Source organism: Aythya ferina, assembly GCF_964211825.1.
Source record: "Aythya ferina genome assembly, chromosome: 4".
Classification (NCBI taxonomy): domain Eukaryota; kingdom Metazoa; phylum Chordata; class Aves; order Anseriformes; family Anatidae; genus Aythya; species Aythya ferina.
Window position 1 is genome coordinate 23,829,925 of NC_140300.1, and position 8,199 is coordinate 23,838,123.

Sequence of the window (8,199 nt, forward strand, 5' to 3'; positions counted from 1 at the left end):
GTGGTTGCTAAATTGTGTTGCTTGCAACTCTGCATGTGATAACAGAAGCCAGAATGAGCATTTTAGTCCTGTGGGTGGGTGAGAAAGGTCAGGTCTTAGAAATGCCACAACAGAATCGGCAAAGCTTCAACACACATGCCAAGAACAGATTCCAGTGAGATCCACACAGAGAGCTGATGGTTATGCTGCAGAACTGTCTGGGGCAAGGGCAGGGCCATGAGAGGAAAGGGAACCCAGGCTATGTGTCAGGGATGCCTGACAGGGTAAAGAGCTTGAAAACTGCAGGCTGGATCTGAAATTCATCAGAGATTGCATTTATGCAATGAGCATAAAACTGGACCAAATGGGTTCTCTCACATTCCTCTTTCCACATATAAGAAATCCTAGCAGTGCTTAAAAATTATACATTTGCTGAGCTTAGAGATGAAAAAAGAGAAGCAGGAGTGGTATTTACAGAAGTGTTTGAGATCAAAGGCGGAGATTTTTTTTAAGGTGGGAGAAACTAAAGCTTGCTTGTATTGTGGGGTAAAAAATGGCAGAGAAAAAGGAAATTAAAGAAGAAAGTAGAGTAGACACAGGAGGGGTTCAGCCAGAGATCATACTCAATTGGGGCTATATTCCCTGCTGCTTGCTTCATGCACCCCTACTACCAGCCTGCAGCTTGTATAGCACGACCATGCTGTCTTGATAGCAGCTTGGCTGCTACTTGACCACATTAACTCTTAATTAATATCTCATTAACTCTAAGTTAATATCTCACTAACTACCCTGGGATGTGCTTTTAGGACCTGTTGGCTAGCCAGCTCTACCTCCATGGCCTCGCTGCAGCAGGCTAAGGAGATGTAATGACAAACCTGAGCATTGGCACAGACAGACCTCAGGCATGAGAGCAGGCCCAGGCCTGTGCTCCAAACACACTTTCATTTTTTCAAGCATTTATTCCAAAGTCACATAGGAAATTGATGGGATAGTCCTGGGAAGTGAAAGTTGATCTCCAGGGCATTACACTGGCATCTACAGCACATTTTGTCTTCCATGGTCCAGCCATTTGTGGATACATGCATGATTGCTCATGTTGAACTGCACAGTGACTTGACGTTACCCACACCACAAACACTGGGAAGTGTCTTCTCAGTTAAAACATTAATCAAATTCTTCGACAGGCTTGGAAAAAAATTAAGGTGAAACTCTTTTTTTTTTTTTTCTTTTTTTTTTTTTTCAGTCCACTGTTCACATTCAGCACTCAGCTCAGATCCAATATTATATTATATGTACTTGGAGGTCTCTTCCAACCTTACTGATTCTGTGATTCTGTGAAAGGTTGGACCTGGCGCTTAGGGACATGGTTTAGTGGGTGACATTGGTAGTAAGGGGATGGTTGGATGATCCTGGAGGTCTCTTCCAACCTTACTGATTCTATCTTTTGGGTATAGACAGCTTGAGATTACTGAGTATCTCTGAGGGGTGGGGGCACAGGTCTAAGGACTGACTTTCCTTAGAGAATCATTTCAGGTTACCTTTAAAATTATAGGACAAATGGCAACAATAAAACAGGTAATAAATTACTATCACAATCAGAGCCCTATATCTCCTTGAAAGCAAACATCTGAACGAGACCAAACTACCGGCAGTGCAATAAAACACAAAGGGTGTGGAGTTTGTGCAATATGTAGACATAATTTCTGCTTCATGAATCTACTTATAGAAAGAGGAAAGATTTCTGGGAAGTAAGCAAGTGTGTTTAAACAGAAAATAAACTTCAAAGAATATCATAAAAAGAGGAGGGTAAATGCAGAGATGACTTTGTTTTGAACTCAATAAAATCGCTCAATAAAAATGTCTAACATGCAAATTTCATTTTTGGTTTAAACATTATAGTTTCTTTTGCTACTTTGGGCAACCTGCTGTCCTTATCCTGGAGGCACTTCCCTTACTGCTCTTTTCCTTAGACTTTGACCTTGAGGCTCCACAAGGACACCAGAGTTCATCCATATGGATTAGCTTGCAGGATTGGGGATTGCTTATTGCTTATCTGAGGGTGTGGAATGATGGTTTTCAGATACGGTCACCAAAGCTTTCCTGCTGAAGCAGTACAGGTTAGCTCAAGGTAGGAGAAGCTGGATGTGCCACTACTGCAGTAAAAAAAAAGAAAAACATTTCTCATGATTTCTTTTCAAACTACAGTATAATTTTCAACTATAAGGATCCTATTTCTAATTTTTAATTTAAAACTGCACACTTTTAGAGCAGTGGTGTGTGAGTTGGCATGTCAAGCCAGCCCCTGCTTTACTCTGCCTTCTGATCCCATTTCCTCTTTTTAAAAACTTCATAATCCTCTTCAGCATCACACATCAGATACTCACCAACCAAAAAGGCTTAGAGGCAAGAGATACAGTTTCTATTAACTCACATCTTGCCTTTGAGAAGAAGATAAGAATTTCTGGAAGGAAATATACTTCAGCTATATGTACTCATACGTCCTCCTTCTTAACCTGATAGGATTTCAACTTTTATCAAATTACATAATCATATTTTACCCCCAGTTTCCTTATTCTCCTGTGAGCTGAACCAGCTGATGTTTATGACTTTAACTGTTAGCATGCTACACATGATATATCTTAATTTATATATGTGCTCTGCTCACAGCGAAAAGGATTGCCAGAAAAAAAAAAAAAAAAAAAAAGTTACTTTTCTTCTTTTTCTTCTGGCTTTTAGTGGACACAGCTCCCTGTGGACAGCTACCACCCTTCCCTGCCTTTGAAAATCCAAACCATTATTATTATTATTTGACAGTTTTTATAGCAACCTCTATATCAGACATTTAATGTTTTATGAGCAGGTTCAGACCTCAAACTTTCTAATTTTTGCATATAACAGATCCCAAGATCCCAAGAAGATAAAAATACCAGCTGAAGCCCACTGTAATCAAAGGAAAGACATATGCTGACACCAGGGACTTCAGGACCAAGGCTTCAGTCATTGTCTTCACTTGTCATTCCCCACACTAAGAGCTGGGAAAAAAAAAAAAAAAAGTTCCCTATTTACTCACACTCTGTCCTTCCCTTGCAAAAATCAAACTCACTCAGAGCCTGAAATGTTTCTGGAGACTGTGGCATTGTTTTGATCTGGTTAACATTTCATGCCATCAATTTTTATGATGTTTTCCAAATAGTGTTAGAACCAAAATGACCTGCTACCTTTTATTTTTAAAGAAGTAGGATTGGTCAGATTCCTAGGAATAATTTTTAAAGCCAGATGGCATGTGGTACCAAAGTTCAGCTACACTTACAAAAAAGTACTTCTATAACATTTTGCTTCAAGCAGAGAAAATACAACAGATAAGGTGCTGCTGAATCACATTACATTTTCGTCAAAGTAGTAAAAACAATTTTGAAGTTCCCAGAGGCGCCATCTCTGTAGGCCTGTAATAGAGGAAAAAGAGAGAGGAAAAAAAAAAAGAAAAAGAAAAGAAAAAAAAAAGTAAGCATTGTTTTCCGTTTCTTGAGAACTGCCAGGAACAGAAAGACAATGAATAAGCCTTTCTCGCATTATATATGATATTTTTGAATCTTCATGAATGTTATATATACAAAGTACACATGCACACAAATACACACAGATGTCTAGAAAAAAAAGATTGTCATTAATGCAACCACAGAGATGAGAAATCCAGCATTTCAAAGTCAGAAAACCCAGCCTTAAAATAAAATGTTCTCACTGAACTTTGCCCTCCTGTATTTATTCTCAGATAGGGGTTTTGTCATAGAAAAGAATAGGAGAAATGGTAGTGATTCCAACAGCACAAACAACATAAAACCACTTTTTGCACAGCTCAGCACAATATCCTTTACTAAAAGCAATGTTTGGCCCTTCCAGATCTACAGGCTGGAGAACTTCAGCCAATTTTCTGCAACTTTGTTGTACTTGAATTGTGAAGGTCTATTAATTAAACTAGCTTTGCTTAAACTGCCCTATTGCTGAACTATGCTTGCACAAAAATGTGCAGTATTATCTGGGAAAAAGTTATTTAATGCATTCAGAATGAAAATGCAGTTAATGCTTGCTGCAATGAGACAAACAATGAAGTGCAATTAAATCTAACAAAGTTTTGCACACCTGAGACAAGGATTTAGAAATCCAAACTAAAGATCTCCCTTAAGTAAACAACATTGTTAGTAATATTTTTTTGCCCACCTGAATGCTAATGCTCTCATAACTTAGGCATCATAAATTCTGCTACATCCAATTTTCTCTTTGTTTTATGTGAAATAATAATAATGAATTAATTAATTCTTTGTATTGATATCAAGCACAGACATTTCCTGAAATGCTTTACAAACTCACTATGAACAAAGTGTCACTATAGGTTAAAAATTACATGAAATGAAATAACATTAAGTTCTGCATCTAGGGACTGGCAACAAGAATTTCTGTAGTGTGGCAGAAGTTATCAACTGGAAACACAGAAGAGAAGACTGCGGATACCAGGATCATAGGATGCCTTTTAGATGCAAATGTAATTGTGAGTTAAATAATGTGGTCCTGAGATATTTCAGCCAAAATGTTTCCATTAGCAATAGAACAATATTTATGGCAATGTACAAAGCACTGCTGCGCCTTCATCTGAAATATTTTATATACAATTCTGATCACCCATTGTTCAAGAGGGGTGAATTCAGGATGCAAAGACAGTGCAAATGACTTGGATCATCCAAAGAATGGATAGGCTACCATACATAAGAGTACAATAGCCTTATTTGTTTAACCTAGTGAAATAAAGGCCAAATAGGGATAAACACCAGAAAGCTAAAATAACTTTCAGCTACGCTGAAAATGCTGTCATGCTGGAATGAATACATTTATGCCATAATTTACATGTTTAATCAGCAAAGAAACAGGGTTCTGAAACAGACAGTAGGATAAGTGGGAATAGAAACCTAACTGGTTTTACCATGGAACTCAGTTGTGGAAGGGACTGTATGACACAACTGTCTGCAACAGGAGAGACACAGACTTGATGATCCAGAAGGTCCATCTGAGCTGTATAGTCCTACCTGACAGATATTCATCCTCTTTGGATGGTATATACCCCATAGGCTTTCTGGGGATCAGCCACCCACAGAAGATCAGGCATAACCAATGTTTCAAGGATTGCAACAGATGATGGGAAGTATCCCATCCCCAATATCACACTTTGATTTAAATCAGGAGCTCTGAGGCAGTGCCTACTCAGGTTTACTTTTTTCCCAAAAAATAACATGCTGGGTCTCTATGGCTACATATGAATGGCCAATGGTAGTCACTGCCAAAAGCACCTGGGGTCAAAAAGCACAGGGAAGCTCATGTGGTTTCATCCTCTTCCCCAGGCAGTACCCAGGGATGCAGCCCCGCTGCAAGCTGTCATGCACCTAGCACAAGCGCTCAGAGATCTGCAAGCTCAGAGGACAGCCTTCAAGCAGCCAGGATTTGGAAATCCTGGCTCCCAGCAAGAGGACAGTTTGTTAACATGAGCTGTGGATCCTGGAGCTTTCCAAGCCTGGCTTTTTGACTTTGGCCTGTTTTTGTCAAAGACCATCTTCTCTGATGATCCCACCCAGTGCCTGCTTTCTGGTTCATCTGCATCCCCGTGAGCACACATGATCTGGAAAACTGTGGCTATTGCATACGGAAAAGAAACCTTGCCCACCTGCAGCTTGCCAACGTCGCTTGCCGTTCCTTCTGCAATCTCATTAAGCTTTGTTTTGCTTTGCTGACACCAACGCTGCCAAAGAGATCAGCTGGCGAAGGAGACTGCATTAGTAATGTGGCTGGCATTTTGCCTCCTGCAGTTGAGATCACTTTTGAGTACTGACTCTCTGCTGGTCCACTTGGACAGACAGCCTAAAACTCTCTCCCTCGGTTCAGCTTCCCAATCACACAGTGTATTTGCCATTGAGCTATTGCACTGGCCTTGCTCCATACTGATGATAATATCTATAATTATTATTTTTCTTGCCTCGTATCTTGTCTTCACTAGCCAGCCACCTGAGTTGTTGAAACACTTGGTGAGCCTGTGTTCTGTTCCTAAAGCTCCAAGTAGCCCTGTGGCCCTGTCATTGTAACTCACGGTGATGCCTCCACTTTGCTGGAAGATTTTACCTAAACCATTTCACATTTGGGCTAGAGTCTCGCTTTTCCGGTTGTTCCCTTGTGAAATACTCATCCCTCTCATTCATGCAAATCTTTTCATTTCAGAGATTAGAGATGTGAAACACAAACTCTGTCTTCTTCGCAAGGAGCATAAACAGCCCTAAATGCAGCAACCAGGATGGCATTCATCTCACCTCACCTCAGCCATCTAAAAGTTAGCCTCACTGAATCATCCAGATTCCCTCTATAATGACTGGAAAGGGGAAATTCTTTCCAGAAGGAAAATTTTTCTCCTTCTAATGCAGGGAGAGGTCTCACCATCTGGAGATGTCTCTCTACTGAATGCAGAGCACTTCTAGGAAACTACCTAAGACCAACGCTCAGAAAACTAAAAGTACATGAGACCTTCATTGATGTTTTAATGCCTTGACAGTATATTGAGAATAGCAAGTAATTATTTCTGGCTCTTATAAGTGAAGTAAAACTGTTTCTAGCCCATTTCAGAGAAGGCAAATAGAAGCTCATAAAGAATATACCCATGACCTGACAAAAGAGGTACTGGCCATCACTGTCAAAGTCACAGGAAGAACATGGGGGATCATCAATCACAGTCCTTTGCTGAGACCATTAAACTATGCCTCTTTCAACAAATGTCCTCCTACTTGTTGCCAGCAAACATCTCAATAACAGTTTTACATGGGTTGTTAATTGTTTGCAGGGCCTTGCCTTTGACTAGCAATAAAAAGTGGTCACACAGAAAGAATTCTCCAGAACTGGGTTGCCTGTTTGTTTCCCTTACCCCCTTCAAGCCTGCTGGAAGAAATGAGCCAAGTGCAGCATCCAGAGTGGTTGAGAGTGATCGTTCACTGCTCTGCAGGCAGTAAAACTCCAGTGGACACAGCTGTACCAGGAAAGGATGGGATTTTTTTGGTTGGTTCATCAGTTGTTGCTGTGTTTTTTGTTTGTTGGTTTGTTTTTCCCCAGGAAGAAGGGATATGAACAAAAGCAATCTTTCCTCTGGTCACAATTGTGGAAGACTTGCCAGCTCCAGAAACATTTTATAGAGTAGAGCAGACTTACAGCTTTCACAGGTATCATCGCCCGTCCATAGAAGTCAGGCCAATGACCCTTCAAGTTCATAGATTACCCAGGCCACTGTGAACATATATCTGTGTGTATATATTTATACATGCACGCATGTATCTGTGAGTGTTTGCACATTCACTCGCACAATTTTATAATTTCTAGAAACTAATTCTTGATAATTAAGCATCTGGTGTTACTAATAATGTGCATGGCTCACCAGAAATCTGCGTGCACATCGAGCAGAACCCTGGAGGGATTTCATTTCTTTATTGATTTCCCATTTTATGGATCCTTCGCAGCACAGAGGAGACCCACAAGACCAGGAAGGGAGAGGTATGGCTATAAAACTAGAGTAAATAATTAGTGGTGCAATGTAGCTGTAAAATCGCTGGACAAATACCTGCCACGACTCCAGTCCATCGAGCTGCTGAACTCCCTGGCCGCCGGGGGGGCATGCCGCCGAGCAGCTCAGCTGTGTCGGACCAGAGGCCGCATGGGAGTCTGAATTCCTGCTGCCAGCTTATCAGAAAGAGTCATAAGACAAAGGGAAAGCTTTGCTCGTTTCCAAACAATTTCGTAACTAAGAGCAGAAAATAGTGGGTTTGTTTGTGGTGGAGGTGGCAGTATATCCTGCGCTCTGCTACTGTGCAGAAAAAGAAAGCATTCGAATGCAAAACGATTGCATTTTAAGCTCAGATTGTAAAGGTTATACCCCGCTCTGTGCGTCCTGTGCCTCACGCTGTGGAAAAGCTGCAGCATGCCAGAAAGGAGCTCTTTTTCAAAATACAGAAACAAAACTGAGGAAACTGGAAACCTACGTTATTTACTGCATCTAAATCTCTTTCTTATGGTAAGCAACAGCTCTGGCCAACAAGCCACAAACCAAAAGACACCTTAGTGGTCCAGGAAGTTCAGAGTTCTTTGAGTTAAATATTGAGCAATGCAGGTGCAGGCTGCAGATGGGAGGTTTGGGTGCGAAAGCAT

At 40.7% G+C, this 8,199-nt stretch overlaps 1 long non-coding RNA gene across 1 annotated transcript; it reads right to left on the reverse strand.

Moving 5' to 3' along the window:
- Positions 1 to 1,199: 1,199 nt before the first annotated feature.
- On the reverse strand, positions 1,200 to 7,670 carry LOC311436025. Its single transcript, XR_014692550.1, has 3 exons — positions 7,616 to 7,670; positions 3,364 to 3,422; positions 1,200 to 2,132 (listed from the first exon to the last, which is right to left on the reverse strand). It is a non-coding gene; the product is annotated as an uncharacterized lncRNA (long non-coding RNA).
- Between the last annotated feature and the right edge of the window lie 529 nt (positions 7,671 to 8,199).